This window comes from Hyla sarda, unplaced genomic scaffold (assembly GCF_029499605.1).
Source record: "Hyla sarda isolate aHylSar1 unplaced genomic scaffold, aHylSar1.hap1 scaffold_1099, whole genome shotgun sequence".
Classification (NCBI taxonomy): Eukaryota; Metazoa; Chordata; class Amphibia; order Anura; family Hylidae; genus Hyla; species Hyla sarda.
In genome coordinates this window covers 36440-54131 of record NW_026607719.1, presented here as the reverse complement: position 1 = coordinate 54131, position 17692 = coordinate 36440, and the positions used below count along the sequence as shown (strand labels likewise).

General features: G+C 45.7%; 7 non-coding genes across 7 annotated transcripts; all 7 read right to left on the bottom strand.

Annotated features, from left to right (window-relative positions):
• Positions 1–194: 194 nt before the first annotated feature.
• LOC130300788 (U2 spliceosomal RNA) lies at positions 195–385 on the bottom strand. The gene has a single exon (XR_008851609.1). It is a non-coding gene; the product is annotated as a U2 spliceosomal RNA (small nuclear RNA).
• Positions 386–2470: 2085 nt separating this feature from the next.
• LOC130300787 (U2 spliceosomal RNA) lies at positions 2471–2661 on the bottom strand. Its single transcript, XR_008851608.1, has one exon. It is a non-coding gene; the product is annotated as a U2 spliceosomal RNA (small nuclear RNA).
• Positions 2662–4752: 2091 nt separating this feature from the next.
• LOC130300814 (U2 spliceosomal RNA) lies at positions 4753–4935 on the bottom strand. Its single transcript, XR_008851634.1, has one exon. It is a non-coding gene; the product is annotated as a U2 spliceosomal RNA (small nuclear RNA).
• A 3639-nt stretch (positions 4936–8574) lies between these two features.
• LOC130300786 (U2 spliceosomal RNA) lies at positions 8575–8765 on the bottom strand. The gene has a single exon (XR_008851607.1). It is a non-coding gene; the product is annotated as a U2 spliceosomal RNA (small nuclear RNA).
• Positions 8766–10860: 2095 nt separating this feature from the next.
• Positions 10861–11051, bottom strand: LOC130300785 (U2 spliceosomal RNA). Its single transcript, XR_008851606.1, has one exon. It is a non-coding gene; the product is annotated as a U2 spliceosomal RNA (small nuclear RNA).
• A 2088-nt stretch (positions 11052–13139) lies between these two features.
• On the bottom strand, positions 13140–13330 carry LOC130300783 (U2 spliceosomal RNA). Its single transcript, XR_008851604.1, has one exon. It is a non-coding gene; the product is annotated as a U2 spliceosomal RNA (small nuclear RNA).
• A 2087-nt stretch (positions 13331–15417) lies between these two features.
• Positions 15418–15608, bottom strand: LOC130300782 (U2 spliceosomal RNA). Its single transcript, XR_008851602.1, has one exon. It is a non-coding gene; the product is annotated as a U2 spliceosomal RNA (small nuclear RNA).
• Between the last annotated feature and the right edge of the window lie 2084 nt (positions 15609–17692).

Genomic DNA, 17692 nt, shown 5'->3' with positions numbered 1-17692 from the left:
AGAAGTCCTGTGCCTGGACGCTCCAACAGCGGCCAGACACAAGCAGAAGCAGCAGAAGCAGCAGCAGCACCACCTTTTGTTTTTTGGCTGCAGCAGCAGCAGCAGCAGCAGCAAGGCCCACAGGGCTGGCTAGCTGGCTAGCCAGCAAGCAGGTAGCAATGAAAGTAGGAATCTTTCTTTTTAACCCTGTAAGGGGGTGGTGCACTGTACCCGAAGATACTGCCATATCGGGTCAATGCATAGGGCGACGGAAGCAAGCTTCGAAATCGGCCCCCGTTCTCAAAAATCCATTTAATATATGGTCCCCAGATAGGGGACGTATCAGATATTAAACTGATAAGAACAGATACTACACTTGATCTTAGCCAAAAGGCCGAGAAGCGATAACCGTGAAAGGGGCGGGCCCAACAAGGTCCCCTTCATGGGCACTATCACTGCTTGCTGTCAGGGAGGCTGCCAGACAATTTTCCATGCACACTCTGGGCTGGGGGGCAGTCAACCACCAGTACACACAGCAGAACCTAAACCCATACCATTATTGCTAAGCAGCAAGACAGGGGCCCATTGCACTCCCACGGGGCCTTTTTAAATGCAATCCATAACCCGGATTTGCCAGGAACCCTTCTTACTCCTCCTACTTGCATGTGACACTGGGCTTAGGATCTGCATAGGAAACACACACACAAGCACACACCTACCTTTGTTGCCTGCAGATGCCTCCTTGGCTGTCCCCAAACGGTATCAAACCAACACCCACGGGAAGCTGTAAGCATAGAGGACATGCCTGCACCCCATTGGACTTACCTGTGTGGGTTAAATCCGGGTTATTTGACAACCTATGGCGGTGATGGTTCTGCTCAGGCAGAGCAGTGCTGATGCTCCTCATAAAGCTGTCGCTGCTGTGAAGGTTCTAGGTGACATCACAATCCCTATGGTTACATACACGACAAAGCTGGGTTGTTGTTGTTTACACTCTGCAAGGCCTGTGGAAGTGAGTGACATCATAGCACTGTAGTTCTGAGGGTTCTAGATGGATGCAACAATCTCCTGTTGCTTCTATGAAGGCCATAATAGACGACATCACCAAACAGCTCCATAGTCACATACACAGCAAAGGAGAGATGTTGTTTACACCTAGTGATGTCAGTGGTATTGAGTGACATCACAGCACAGTGCTAAGGCTCCTGGGCCTGGACACAGCAGCGGCTGCAATATCTCAACGGAGAATACGTTTATATATATGTGTGTGTGTGCGCGTATATATATATATATATATATATATATATATATATATATATTTCTCCGCCGAAATCACTTTTAAACCCATTTCCACCTTTTTTTCCCTTCTCTTCCTCTTACTTTTTTTTCACGTTTTTTTACGTTTTTCTCCTTTTCGCCTCTTTTCTGGGCGTATTATTCTTCTTTTTCTTCTTTTTTTTCGTCTAATGCATACCCCATCAGTGCAGCAATGCTTATTCAATACCGCCAGCAGATGGAGACACTGGGGGATAATTTTCTAAGGATTTATACTGATTTTTCCTGTCTGAATTTGTCGCACAGAAAGTTGCAGGCCAAATATGTGTGACATTTCTGCGACTTTAGCTTCTAGAGCATTTTTACAACATTATACATAGGTGCTGAATACATAAAAAGCGACTGTTCAGCGACAGACAAGTCGCATCGGCTGAAAGTAGGCCAGAATGTCAGTCCATGTTGGAGCAGGTTTAGATACAGTCTAAAGCATAGATCTCAAAGTCTGTGCACAGAATTTAGCAAGGGCCTCGCACCTTCTGATGCATCAGGTAGGTGCACTATAGCATAGCCTAACCCTCTGTACTTTGGTCTATATTGATGCGGGACATAGACAGCCAGCTGATGACCAATCCATTAGTGCAATGGATGGCTGGAAGCATTTGTCTTTGCCTTTGCAATACCACAGAAGCAATGCATGGTCAATGTACAGCAATGACACACCTGTGTGAACAGCCAGGAGACCCCCCCATGTTATGTTACATAGTTACATAGTTAGTACGGTCGAAAAAAGACATATGTCCATCAAGTTCAACCAGGGAATTAAGGGGTAGGGGTGTGGCGCGATATTGGGGAAGGGATGAGATTTTATATTTCTTCATAAGCATTAATCTTATTTTGTCAATTAGGAACATTCAGCACCCACCCGCTATCAAGGCAGCTGCCTATCATGTCATGCCCTACCTGCACAGGTGTGCTGGCTACTCAAATGATCCAATTAAGGAGGCCATTTAGTCAGCAGCAGCAGAAGTCCTGTGCCTGGACGCTCCAACAGCGGCCAGACACAAGCAGAAGCAGCAGAAGCAGCAGCAGCACCACCTTTTGTTTTTTGGCTGCAGCAGCAGCAGCAGCAGCAGCAAGGCCCACAGGGCTGGCTAGCTGGCTAGCCAGCAAGCAGGTAGCAATGAAAGTAGGAATCTTTCTTTTTAACCCTGTAAGGGGGTGGTGCACTGTACCCGAAGATACTGCCATATCGGGTCAATGCATAGGGCGACGGAAGCAAGCTTCGAAATCGGCCCCCGTTCTCAAAAATCCATTTAATATATGGTCCCCAGATAGGGGACGTATCAGATATTAAACTGATAAGAACAGATACTACACTTGATCTTAGCCAAAAGGCCGAGAAGCGATAACCGTGAAAGGGGCGGGCCCAACAAGGTCCCCTTCATGGGCACTATCACTGCTTGCTGTCAGGGAGGCTGCCAGACAATTTTCCATGCACACTCTGGGCTGGGGGGCAGTCAACCACCAGTACACACAGCAGAACCTAAACCCATACCATTATTGCTAAGCAGCAAGACAGGGGCCCATTGCACTCCCACGGGGCCTTTTTAAATGCAATCCATAACCCGGATTTGCCAGGAACCCTTCTTACTCCTCCTACTTGCATGTGACACTGGGCTTAGGATCTGCATAGGAAACACACACACAAGCACACACCTACCTTTGTTGCCTGCAGATGCCTCCTTGGCTGTCCCCAAACGGTATCAAACCAACACCCACGGGAAGCTGTAAGCATAGAGGACATGCCTGCACCCCATTGGACTTACCTGTGTGGGTTAAATCCGGGTTATTTGACAACCTATGGCGGTGATGGTTCTGCTCAGGCAGAGCAGTGCTGATGCTCCTCATAAAGCTGTCGCTGCTGTGAAGGTTCTAGGTGACATCACAATCCCTATGGTTACATACACGACAAAGCTGGGTTGTTGTTGTTTACACTCTGCAAGGCCTGTGGAAGTGAGTGACATCATAGCACTGTAGTTCTGAGGGTTCTAGATGGATGCAACAATCTCCTGTTGCTTCTATGAAGGCCATAATAGACGACATCACCAAACAGCTCCATAGTCACATACACAGCAAAGGAGAGATGTTGTTTACACCTAGTGATGTCAGTGGTATTGAGTGACATCACAGCACAGTGCTAAGGCTCCTGGGCCTGGACACAGCAGCGGCTGCAATATCTCAACGGAGAATACGTTTATATATATGTGTGTGTGTGCGCGTATATATATATATATATATATATATATATATATATATATATATATATTTCTCCGCCGAAATCACTTTTAAACCCATTTCCACCTTTTTTTCCCTTCTCTTCCTCTTACTTTTTTTTCACGTTTTTTTACGTTTTTCTCCTTTTCGCCTCTTTTCTGGGCGTATTATTCTTCTTTTTCTTCTTTTTTTTCGTCTAATGCATACCCCATCAGTGCAGCAATGCTTATTCAATACCGCCAGCAGATGGAGACACTGGGGGATAATTTTCTAAGGATTTATACTGATTTTTCCTGTCTGAATTTGTCGCACAGAAAGTTGCAGGCCAAATATGTGTGACATTTCTGCGACTTTAGCTTCTAGAGCATTTTTACAACATTATACATAGGTGCTGAATACATAAAAAGCGACTGTTCAGCGACAGACAAGTCGCATCGGCTGAAAGTAGGCCAGAATGTCAGTCCATGTTGGAGCAGGTTTAGATACAGTCTAAAGCATAGATCTCAAAGTCTGTGCACAGAATTTAGCAAGGGCCTCGCACCTTCTGATGCATCAGGTAGGTGCACTATAGCATAGCCTAACCCTCTGTACTTTGGTCTATATTGATGCGGGACATAGACAGCCAGCTGATGACCAATCCATTAGTGCAATGGATGGCTGGAAGCATTTGTCTTTGCCTTTGCAATACCACAGAAGCAATGCATGGTCAATGTACAGCAATGACACACCTGTGTGAACAGCCAGGAGACCCCCCCATGTTATGTTACATAGTTACATAGTTAGTACGGTCGAAAAAAGACATATGTCCATCAAGTTCAACCAGGGAATTAAGGGGTAGGGGTGTGGCGCGATATTGGGGAAGGGATGAGATTTTATATTTCTTCATAAGCATTAATCTTATTTTGTCAATTAGGAACATTCAGCACCCACCCGCTATCAAGGCAGCTGCCTATCATGTCATGCCCTACCTGCACAGGTGTGCTGGCTACTCAAATGATCCAATTAAGGAGGCCATTTAGTCAGCAGCAGCAGAAGTCCTGTGCCTGGACGCTCCAACAGCGGCCAGACACAAGCAGAAGCAGCAGAAGCAGCAGCAGCACCACCTTTTGTTTTTTGGCTGCAGCAGCAGCAGCAGCAGCAGCAAGGCCCACAGGGCTGGCTAGCTGGCTAGCCAGCAAGCAGGTAGCAATGAAAGTAGGAATCTTTCTTTTTAACCCTGTAAGGGGGTGGTGCACTGTACCCGAAGATACTGCCATATCGGGTCAATGCATAGGGCGACGGAAGCAAGCTTCGAAATCGGCCCCCGTTCTCAAAAATCCATTTAATATATGGTCCCCAGATAGGGGACGTATCAGATATTAAACTGATAAGAACAGATTTTTTTAAGTTAGCCCTCAGAAACTCAATCAGAGTTCCAAGATCTTATTTGAACTCGATTGTTGCTCATCATCAGGTAACCCATTTTTTATTTCTTTTTAACACTAATGACCACGAAATAAAATCAATAAAAAAGATTTAACCAGAAAAAAAAAAAAAACATACACATTTACAATAACAAACAAACATTGCTTTGACCAGTAATTAATCATAGAGAAATTCCATTTCTCCAGGCATATACCATTAAGAAATCTATCATTCCACGGTTTATCGTTCCTCTTATCATCTGTCTTTTTACCGGAAGTCCCAACCAAGATGGAACTTTATAAGTGTCCAAAAATCTGTCCATATCAGCTTGAAATGAAAAATACACTTTGTCTCTAGCTTCCTCGTACCGATTTCCATATTTCGACCTTAGTTCCATTAAATCCATATCAAATGGTTTTCTTTCCTTTTTTGGCATATTTTCCAACATGCCATCCAAAACACCTCCAAATTCCATTGGTACATAAACCTCTTCTTTCTTTTTCTTTTCTTCAGCCACTTTTCTGGCTGGAACTTCCTCCAACTCAGGTTCTACAATTTCTTCTTCTTCCCTACTCCTTTTAGCTGTTTCCTTTTTCGTTGTTTGTTTCTTGGGACATAAATTTACCAGGTGATCTTCCTCACCGCACAGATGACACTTCTTTTTTTTGTTGTTGTTGCAGGTGTCTGCTTCATGACCTCCCTCCTGGCACTTATAGCACCACGAGTGAGTACATAAGTCTTTCCCGTGCCCGTATTGTTTACATTTACGGCAAAATTCCTCCATCCCTGAATAGAACAAGTCACCATTGACCGATCCAATTTTGAATCGCCCAGGTGGATAAATCACTTTACCGTCAGGTTCCATTTTAAATTTAACTTTAAATTTCCATTTTGTAGTCCATAGGCCATATTGGTTCAGGACTTTTCCCTTTGACAGAATATTGTCACAGAATCTAGAAAGAAAAGTCTCAATGTCTTTTTCCAATATATATGGGCTATACATCCGTACCGTCAATATTTTCTCCTGGTTCGGAAAATGCGGGGTCACCTCCACACCCTCCAAAACTGGATTGGCCTTCTTTTGCTGGTACTTGCTGCAAAAAAAATTAAAGTCCTCTTCAGAAGCCAATATAACATCGTAGTGTCCATTTCATGGGAATTCAAGCATAGACAGGATTTGTTCCTTCTTAATTTCCAGCAACTTGAATAAGATCTCCTCGACCACGAAACATAATCCTTTTCCTCTCTTACAGGTATCCAATAAGGAAATCCGGACTCCATTTCTGAGCTTAGCATACTCAGGGATGCCTTCTGATGATGCTCCACTTGATCCAGCCATGTCCATCAGGATAAACACCTCCCCCACTGTAAGCAGGTAGGTGGTGGTGATCGCTCCCCGTTGTCTGGGGACTAAGCCGGCTCCCTAATAGCAGCAGGGGGGTGAAGTCCCTCCGTTAAGAAGGACGATCCCCCCAGGCAAAGGAGCCGGGTACCCCAGACACCCTCTGGCCAGACCAAGTGAGCAGAACTACACTTGATCTTAGCCAAAAGGCCGAGAAGCGATAACCGTGAAAGGGGCGGGCCCAACAAGGTCCCCTTCATGGGCACTATCACTGCTTGCTGTCAGGGAGGCTGCCAGACAATTTTCCATGCACACTCTGGGCTGGGGGGCAGTCAACCACCAGTACACACAGCAGAACCTAAACCCATACCATTATTGCTAAGCAGCAAGACAGGGGCCCATTGCACTCCCACGGGGCCTTTTTAAATGCAATCCATAACCCGGATTTGCCAGGAACCCTTCTTACTCCTCCTACTTGCATGTGACACTGGGCTTAGGATCTGCATAGGAAACACACACACAAGCACACACCTACCTTTGTTGCCTGCAGATGCCTCCTTGGCTGTCCCCAAACGGTATCAAACCAACACCCACGGGAAGCTGTAAGCATAGAGGACATGCCTGCACCCCATTGGACTTACCTGTGTGGGTTAAATCCGGGTTATTTGACAACCTATGGCGGTGATGGTTCTGCTCAGGCAGAGCAGTGCTGATGCTCCTCATAAAGCTGTCGCTGCTGTGAAGGTTCTAGGTGACATCACAATCCCTATGGTTACATACACGACAAAGCTGGGTTGTTGTTGTTTACACTCTGCAAGGCCTGTGGAAGTGAGTGACATCATAGCACTGTAGTTCTGAGGGTTCTAGATGGATGCAACAATCTCCTGTTGCTTCTATGAAGGCCATAATAGACGACATCACCAAACAGCTCCATAGTCACATACACAGCAAAGGAGAGATGTTGTTTACACCTAGTGATGTCAGTGGTATTGAGTGACATCACAGCACAGTGCTAAGGCTCCTGGGCCTGGACACAGCAGCGGCTGCAATATCTCAACGGAGAATACGTTTATATATATGTGTGTGTGTGCGCGTATATATATATATATATATATATATATATATATATATTCTCCGCCCGAAATCACTTTTAAACCCATTTCCACCTTTTTTTCCCTTCTCTTCTCTTACTTTTTTTTCACGTTTTTTTACGTTTTTCTCCTTTTCGCCTCTTTCTGGCGTATTATTCTTCTTTTTCTTCTTTTTTTTCGTCTAATGCATACCCCATCAGTGCAGCAATGCTTATTCAATACCGCCAGCAGATGGAGACACTGGGGGATAATTTTCTAAGGATTTATACTGATTTTTCCTGTCTGAATTTGTCGCACAGAAAGTTGCAGGCCAAATATGTGTGACATTTCTGCGACTTTAGCTTCTAGAGCATTTTTACAACATTATACATAGGTGCTGAATACATAAAAAGCGACTGTTCAGCGACAGACAAGTCGCATCGGCTGAAAGTAGGCCAGAATGTCAGTCCATGTTGGAGCAGGTTTAGATACAGTCTAAAGCATAGATCTCAAAGTCTGTGCACAGAATTTAGCAAGGGCCTCGCACCTTCTGATGCATCAGGTAGGTGCACTATAGCATAGCCTAACCCTCTGTACTTTGGTCTATATTGATGCGGGACATAGACAGCCAGCTGATGACCAATCCATTAGTGCAATGGATGGCTGGAAGCATTTGTCTTTGCCTTTGCAATACCACAGAAGCAATGCATGGTCAATGTACAGCAATGACACACCTGTGTGAACAGCCAGGAGACCCCCCCATGTTATGTTACATAGTTACATAGTTAGTACGGTCGAAAAAAGACATATGTCCATCAAGTTCAACCAGGGAATTAAGGGGTAGGGGTGTGGCGCGATATTGGGGAAGGGATGAGATTTTATATTTCTTCATAAGCATTAATCTTATTTTGTCAATTAGGAACATTCAGCACCCACCCGCTATCAAGGCAGCTGCCTATCATGTCATGCCCTACCTGCACAGGTGTGCTGGCTACTCAAATGATCCAATTAAGGAGGCCATTTAGTCAGCAGCAGCAGAAGTCCTGTGCCTGGACGCTCCAACAGCGGCCAGACACAAGCAGAAGCAGCAGAAGCAGCAGCAGCACCACCTTTTGTTTTTTGGCTGCAGCAGCAGCAGCAGCAGCAGCAAGGCCCACAGGGCTGGCTAGCTGGCTAGCCAGCAAGCAGGTAGCAATGAAAGTAGGAATCTTTCTTTTTAACCCTGTAAGGGGGTGGTGCACTGTACCCGAAGATACTGCCATATCGGGTCAATGCATAGGGCGACGGAAGCAAGCTTCGAAATCGGCCCCCGTTCTCAAAAATCCATTTAATATATGGTCCCCAGATAGGGGACGTATCAGATATTAAACTGATAAGAACAGATACTACACTTGATCTTAGCCAAAAGGCCGAGAAGCGATAACCGTGAAAGGGGCGGGCCCAACAAGGTCCCCTTCATGGGCACTATCACTGCTTGCTGTCAGGGAGGCTGCCAGACAATTTTCCATGCACACTCTGGGCTGGGGGGCAGTCAACCACCAGTACACACAGCAGAACCTAAACCCATACCATTATTGCTAAGCAGCAAGACAGGGGCCCATTGCACTCCCACGGGGCCTTTTTAAATGCAATCCATAACCCGGATTTGCCAGGAACCCTTCTTACTCCTCCTACTTGCATGTGACACTGGGCTTAGGATCTGCATAGGAAACACACACACAAGCACACACCTACCTTTGTTGCCTGCAGATGCCTCCTTGGCTGTCCCCAAACGGTATCAAACCAACACCCACGGGAAGCTGTAAGCATAGAGGACATGCCTGCACCCCATTGGACTTACCTGTGTGGGTTAAATCCGGGTTATTTGACAACCTATGGCGGTGATGGTTCTGCTCAGGCAGAGCAGTGCTGATGCTCCTCATAAAGCTGTCGCTGCTGTGAAGGTTCTAGGTGACATCACAATCCCTATGGTTACATACACGACAAAGCTGGGTTGTTGTTGTTTACACTCTGCAAGGCCTGTGGAAGTGAGTGACATCATAGCACTGTAGTTCTGAGGGTTCTAGATGGATGCAACAATCTCCTGTTGCTTCTATGAAGGCCATAATAGACGACATCACCAAACAGCTCCATAGTCACATACACAGCAAAGGAGAGATGTTGTTTACACCTAGTGATGTCAGTGGTATTGAGTGACATCACAGCACAGTGCTAAGGCTCCTGGGCCTGGACACAGCAGCGGCTGCAATATCTCAACGGAGAATACGTTTATATATATGTGTGTGTGTGCGCGTATATATATATATATATATATATATATATATATATATATATATATATATATTTCTCCGCCGAAATCACTTTTAAACCCATTTCCACCTTTTTTTCCCTTCTCTTCCTCTTACTTTTTTTTCACGTTTTTTTACGTTTTTCTCCTTTTCGCCTCTTTTCTGGGCGTATTATTCTTCTTTTTCTTCTTTTTTTTCGTCTAATGCATACCCCATCAGTGCAGCAATGCTTATTCAATACCGCCAGCAGATGGAGACACTGGGGGATAATTTTCTAAGGATTTATACTGATTTTTCCTGTCTGAATTTGTCGCACAGAAAGTTGCAGGCCAAATATGTGTGACATTTCTGCGACTTTAGCTTCTAGAGCATTTTTACAACATTATACATAGGTGCTGAATACATAAAAAGCGACTGTTCAGCGACAGACAAGTCGCATCGGCTGAAAGTAGGCCAGAATGTCAGTCCATGTTGGAGCAGGTTTAGATACAGTCTAAAGCATAGATCTCAAAGTCTGTGCACAGAATTTAGCAAGGGCCTCGCACCTTCTGATGCATCAGGTAGGTGCACTATAGCATAGCCTAACCCTCTGTACTTTGGTCTATATTGATGCGGGACATAGACAGCCAGCTGATGACCAATCCATTAGTGCAATGGATGGCTGGAAGCATTTGTCTTTGCCTTTGCAATACCACAGAAGCAATGCATGGTCAATGTACAGCAATGACACACCTGTGTGAACAGCCAGGAGACCCCCCCATGTTATGTTACATAGTTACATAGTTAGTACGGTCGAAAAAAGACATATGTCCATCAAGTTCAACCAGGGAATTAAGGGGTAGGGGTGTGGCGCGATATTGGGGAAGGGATGAGATTTTATATTTCTTCATAAGCATTAATCTTATTTTGTCAATTAGGAACATTCAGCACCCACCCGCTATCAAGGCAGCTGCCTATCATGTCATGCCCTACCTGCACAGGTGTGCTGGCTACTCAAATGATCCAATTAAGGAGGCCATTTAGTCAGCAGCAGCAGAAGTCCTGTGCCTGGACGCTCCAACAGCGGCCAGACACAAGCAGAAGCAGCAGAAGCAGCAGCAGCACCACCTTTTGTTTTTTGGCTGCAGCAGCAGCAGCAGCAGCAGCAAGGCCCACAGGGCTGGCTAGCTGGCTAGCCAGCAAGCAGGTAGCAATGAAAGTAGGAATCTTTCTTTTTAACCCTGTAAGGGGGTGGTGCACTGTACCCGAAGATACTGCCATATCGGGTCAATGCATAGGGCGACGGAAGCAAGCTTCGAAATCGGCCCCCGTTCTCAAAAATCCATTTAATATATGGTCCCCAGATAGGGGACGTATCAGATATTAAACTGATAAGAACAGATACTACACTTGATCTTAGCCAAAAGGCCGAGAAGCGATAACCGTGAAAGGGGCGGGCCCAACAAGGTCCCCTTCATGGGCACTATCACTGCTTGCTGTCAGGGAGGCTGCCAGACAATTTTCCATGCACACTCTGGGCTGGGGGGCAGTCAACCACCAGTACACACAGCAGAACCTAAACCCATACCATTATTGCTAAGCAGCAAGACAGGGGCCCATTGCACTCCCACGGGGCCTTTTTAAATGCAATCCATAACCCGGATTTGCCAGGAACCCTTCTTACTCCTCCTACTTGCATGTGACACTGGGCTTAGGATCTGCATAGGAAACACACACACAAGCACACACCTACCTTTGTTGCCTGCAGATGCCTCCTTGGCTGTCCCCAAACGGTATCAAACCAACACCCACGGGAAGCTGTAAGCATAGAGGACATGCCTGCACCCCATTGGACTTACCTGTGTGGGTTAAATCCGGGTTATTTGACAACCTATGGCGGTGATGGTTCTGCTCAGGCAGAGCAGTGCTGATGCTCCTCATAAAGCTGTCGCTGCTGTGAAGGTTCTAGGTGACATCACAATCCCTATGGTTACATACACGACAAAGCTGGGTTGTTGTTGTTTACACTCTGCAAGGCCTGTGGAAGTGAGTGACATCATAGCACTGTAGTTCTGAGGGTTCTAGATGGATGCAACAATCTCCTGTTGCTTCTATGAAGGCCATAATAGACGACATCACCAAACAGCTCCATAGTCACATACACAGCAAAGGAGAGATGTTGTTTACACCTAGTGATGTCAGTGGTATTGAGTGACATCACAGCACAGTGCTAAGGCTCCTGGGCCTGGACACAGCAGCGGCTGCAATATCTCAACGGAGAATACGTTTATATATATGTGTGTGTGTGCGCGTATATATATATATATATATATATATATATATATATATATATATATATTTCTCCGCCGAAATCACTTTTAAACCCATTTCCACCTTTTTTTCCCTTCTCTTCCTCTTACTTTTTTTTCACGTTTTTTTACGTTTTTCTCCTTTTCGCCTCTTTTCTGGGCGTATTATTCTTCTTTTTCTTCTTTTTTTTCGTCTAATGCATACCCCATCAGTGCAGCAATGCTTATTCAATACCGCCAGCAGATGGAGACACTGGGGGATAATTTTCTAAGGATTTATACTGATTTTTCCTGTCTGAATTTGTCGCACAGAAAGTTGCAGGCCAAATATGTGTGACATTTCTGCGACTTTAGCTTCTAGAGCATTTTTACAACATTATACATAGGTGCTGAATACATAAAAAGCGACTGTTCAGCGACAGACAAGTCGCATCGGCTGAAAGTAGGCCAGAATGTCAGTCCATGTTGGAGCAGGTTTAGATACAGTCTAAAGCATAGATCTCAAAGTCTGTGCACAGAATTTAGCAAGGGCCTCGCACCTTCTGATGCATCAGGTAGGTGCACTATAGCATAGCCTAACCCTCTGTACTTTGGTCTATATTGATGCGGGACATAGACAGCCAGCTGATGACCAATCCATTAGTGCAATGGATGGCTGGAAGCATTTGTCTTTGCCTTTGCAATACCACAGAAGCAATGCATGGTCAATGTACAGCAATGACACACCTGTGTGAACAGCCAGGAGACCCCCCCATGTTATGTTACATAGTTACATAGTTAGTACGGTCGAAAAAAGACATATGTCCATCAAGTTCAACCAGGGAATTAAGGGGTAGGGGTGTGGCGCGATATTGGGGAAGGGATGAGATTTTATATTTCTTCATAAGCATTAATCTTATTTTGTCAATTAGGAACATTCAGCACCCACCCGCTATCAAGGCAGCTGCCTATCATGTCATGCCCTACCTGCACAGGTGTGCTGGCTACTCAAATGATCCAATTAAGGAGGCCATTTAGTCAGCAGCAGCAGAAGTCCTGTGCCTGGACGCTCCAACAGCGGCCAGACACAAGCAGAAGCAGCAGAAGCAGCAGCAGCACCACCTTTTGTTTTTTGGCTGCAGCAGCAGCAGCAGCAGCAAGGCCCACAGGGCTGGCTAGCTGGCTAGCCAGCAAGCAGGTAGCAATGAAAGTAGGAATCTTTCTTTTTAACCCTGTAAGGGGGTGGTGCACTGTACCCGAAGATACTGCCATATCGGGTCAATGCATAGGGCGACGGAAGCAAGCTTCGAAATCGGCCCCCGTTCTCAAAAATCCATTTAATATATGGTCCCCAGATAGGGGACGTATCAGATATTAAACTGATAAGAACAGATACTACACTTGATCTTAGCCAAAAGGCCGAGAAGCGATAACCGTGAAAGGGGCGGGCCCAACAAGGTCCCCTTCATGGGCACTATCACTGCTTGCTGTCAGGGAGGCTGCCAGACAATTTTCCATGCACACTCTGGGCTGGGGGGCAGTCAACCACCAGTACACACAGCAGAACCTAAACCCATACCATTATTGCTAAGCAGCAAGACAGGGGCCCATTGCACTCCCACGGGGCCTTTTTAAATGCAATCCATAACCCGGATTTGCCAGGAACCCTTCTTACTCCTCCTACTTGCATGTGACACTGGGCTTAGGATCTGCATAGGAAACACACACACAAGCACACACCTACCTTTGTTGCCTGCAGATGCCTCCTTGGCTGTCCCCAAACGGTATCAAACCAACACCCACGGGAAGCTGTAAGCATAGAGGACATGCCTGCACCCCATTGGACTTACCTGTGTGGGTTAAATCCGGGTTATTTGACAACCTATGGCGGTGATGGTTCTGCTCAGGCAGAGCAGTGCTGATGCTCCTCATAAAGCTGTCGCTGCTGTGAAGGTTCTAGGTGACATCACAATCCCTATGGTTACATACACGACAAAGCTGGGTTGTTGTTGTTTACACTCTGCAAGGCCTGTGGAAGTGAGTGACATCATAGCACTGTAGTTCTGAGGGTTCTAGATGGATGCAACAATCTCCTGTTGCTTCTATGAAGGCCATAATAGACGACATCACCAAACAGCTCCATAGTCACATACACAGCAAAGGAGAGATGTTGTTTACACCTAGTGATGTCAGTGGTATTGAGTGACATCACAGCACAGTGCTAAGGCTCCTGGGCCTGGACACAGCAGCGGCTGCAATATCTCAACGGAGAATACGTTTATATATATGTGTGTGTGTGCGCGTATATATATATATATATATATATATATATATATATATATATATTTCTCCGCCGAAATCACTTTTAAACCCATTTCCACCTTTTTTTCCCTTCTCTTCCTCTTACTTTTTTTTCACGTTTTTTTACGTTTTTCTCCTTTTCGCCTCTTTTCTGGGCGTATTATTCTTCTTTTTCTTCTTTTTTTTCGTCTAATGCATACCCCATCAGTGCAGCAATGCTTATTCAATACCGCCAGCAGATGGAGACACTGGGGGATAATTTTCTAAGGATTTATACTGATTTTTCCTGTCTGAATTTGTCGCACAGAAAGTTGCAGGCCAAATATGTGTGACATTTCTGCGACTTTAGCTTCTAGAGCATTTTTACAACATTATACATAGGTGCTGAATACATAAAAAGCGACTGTTCAGCGACAGACAAGTCGCATCGGCTGAAAGTAGGCCAGAATGTCAGTCCATGTTGGAGCAGGTTTAGATACAGTCTAAAGCATAGATCTCAAAGTCTGTGCACAGAATTTAGCAAGGGCCTCGCACCTTCTGATGCATCAGGTAGGTGCACTATAGCATAGCCTAACCCTCTGTACTTTGGTCTATATTGATGCGGGACATAGACAGCCAGCTGATGACCAATCCATTAGTGCAATGGATGGCTGGAAGCATTTGTCTTTGCCTTTGCAATACCACAGAAGCAATGCATGGTCAATGTACAGCAATGACACACCTGTGTGAACAGCCAGGAGACCCCCCCATGTTATGTTACATAGTTACATAGTTAGTACGGTCGAAAAAAGACATATGTCCATCAAGTTCAACCAGGGAATTAAGGGGTAGGGGTGTGGCGCGATATTGGGGAAGGGATGAGATTTTATATTTCTTCATAAGCATTAATCTTATTTTGTCAATTAGGAACATTCAGCACCCACCCGCTATCAAGGCAGCTGCCTATCATGTCATGCCCTACCTGCACAGGTGTGCTGGCTACTCAAATGATCCAATTAAGGAGGCCATTTAGTCAGCAGCAGCAGAAGTCCTGTGCCTGGACGCTCCAACAGCGGCCAGACACAAGCAGAAGCAGCAGAAGCAGCAGCAGCACCACCTTTTGTTTTTTGGCTGCAGCAGCAGCAGCAGCAGCAGCAAGGCCCACAGGGCTGGCTAGCTGGCTAGCCAGCAAGCAGGTAGCAATGAAAGTAGGAATCTTTCTTTTTAACCCTGTAAGGGGGTGGTGCACTGTACCCGAAGATACTGCCATATCGGGTCAATGCATAGGGCGACGGAAGCAAGCTTCGAAATCGGCCCCCGTTCTCAAAAATCCATTTAATATATGGTCCCCAGATAGGGGACGTATCAGATATTAAACTGATAAGAACAGATACTACACTTGATCTTAGCCAAAAGGCCGAGAAGCGATAACCGTGAAAGGGGCGGGCCCAACAAGGTCCCCTTCATGGGCACTATCACTGCTTGCTGTCAGGGAGGCTGCCAGACAATTTTCCATGCACACTCTGGGCTGGGGGGCAGTCAACCACCAGTACACACAGCAGAACCTAAACCCATACCATTATTGCTAAGCAGCAAGACAGGGGCCCATTGCACTCCCACGGGGCCTTTTTAAATGCAATCCATAACCCGGATTTGCCAGGAACCCTTCTTACTCCTCCTACTTGCATGTGACACTGGGCTTAGGATCTGCATAGGAAACACACACACAAGCACACACCTACCTTTGTTGCCTGCAGATGCCTCCTTGGCTGTCCCCAAACGGTATCAAACCAACACCCACGGGAAGCTGTAAGCATAGAGGACATGCCTGCACCCCATTGGACTTACCTGTGTGGGTTAAATCCGGGTTATTTGACAACCTATGGCGGTGATGGTTCTGCTCAGGCAGAGCAGTGCTGATGCTCCTCATAAAGCTGTCGCTGCTGTGAAGGTTCTAGGTGACATCACAATCCCTATGGTTACATACACGACAAAGCTGGGTTGTTGTTGTTTACACTCTGCAAGGCCTGTGGAAGTGAGTGACATCATAGCACTGTAGTTCTGAGGGTTCTAGATGGATGCAACAATCTCCTGTTGCTTCTATGAAGGCCATAATAGACGACATCACCAAACAGCTCCATAGTCACATACACAGCAAAGGAGAGATGTTGTTTACACCTAGTGATGTCAGTGGTATTGAGTGACATCACAGCACAGTGCTAAGGCTCCTGGGCCTGGACACAGCAGCGGCTGCAATATCTCAACGGAGAATACGTTTATATATATGTGTGTGTGTGCGCGTATATATATATATATATATATATATATATATATATATATATATTTCTCCGCCGAAATCACTTTTAAACCCATTTCCACCTTTTTTTCCCTTCTCTTCCTCTTACTTTTTTTTCACGTTTTTTTACGTTTTTCTCCTTTTCGCCTCTTTTCTGGGCGTATTATTCTTCTTTTTCTTCTTTTTTTTCGTCTAATGCATACCCCATCAGTGCAGCAATGCTTATTCAATACCGCCAGCAGATGGAGACACTGGGGGATAATTTTCTAAGGATTTATACTGATTTTTCCTGTCTGAATTTGTCGCACAGAAAGTTGCAGGCCAAATATGTGTGACATTTCTGCGACTTTAGCTTCTAGAGCATTTTTACAACATTATACATAGGTGCTGAATACATAAAAAGCGACTGTTCAGCGACAGACAAGTCGCATCGGCTGAAAGTAGGCCAGAATGTCAGTCCATGTTGGAGCAGGTTTAGATACAGTCTAAAGCATAGATCTCAAAGTCTGTGCACAGAATTTAGCAAGGGCCTCGCACCTTCTGATGCATCAGGTAGGTGCACTATAGCATAGCCTAACCCTCTGTACTTTGGTCTATATTGATGCGGGACATAGACAGCCAGCTGATGACCAATCCATTAGTGCAATGGATGGCTGGAAGCATTTGTCTTTGCCTTTGCAATACCACAGAAGCAATGCATGGTCAATGTACAGCAATGACACACCTGTGTGAACAGCCAGGAGACCCCCCCATGTTATGTTACATAGTTACATAGTTAGTACGGTCGAAAAAAGACATATGTCCATCAAGTTCAACCAGGGAATTAAGGGGTAGGGGTGTGGCGCGATATTGGGGAAGGGATGAGATTTTATATTTCTTCATAAGCATTAATCTTATTTTGTCAATTAGGAACATTCAGCACCCACCCGCTATCAAGGCAGCTGCCTATCATGTCATGCCCTACCTGCACAGGTGTGCTGGCTACTCAAATGATCCAATTAAGGAGGCCATTTAGTCAGCAGCAGCAGAAGTCCTGTGCCTGGACGCTCCAACAGCGGCCAGACACAAGCAGAAGCAGCAGAAGCAGCAGCAGCACCACCTTTTGTTTTTTGGCTGCAGCAGCAGCAGCAGCAGCAAGGCCCACAGGGCTGGCTAGCTGGCTAGCCAGCAAGCAGGTAGCAATGAAAGTAGGAATCTTTCTTTTTAACCCTGTAAGG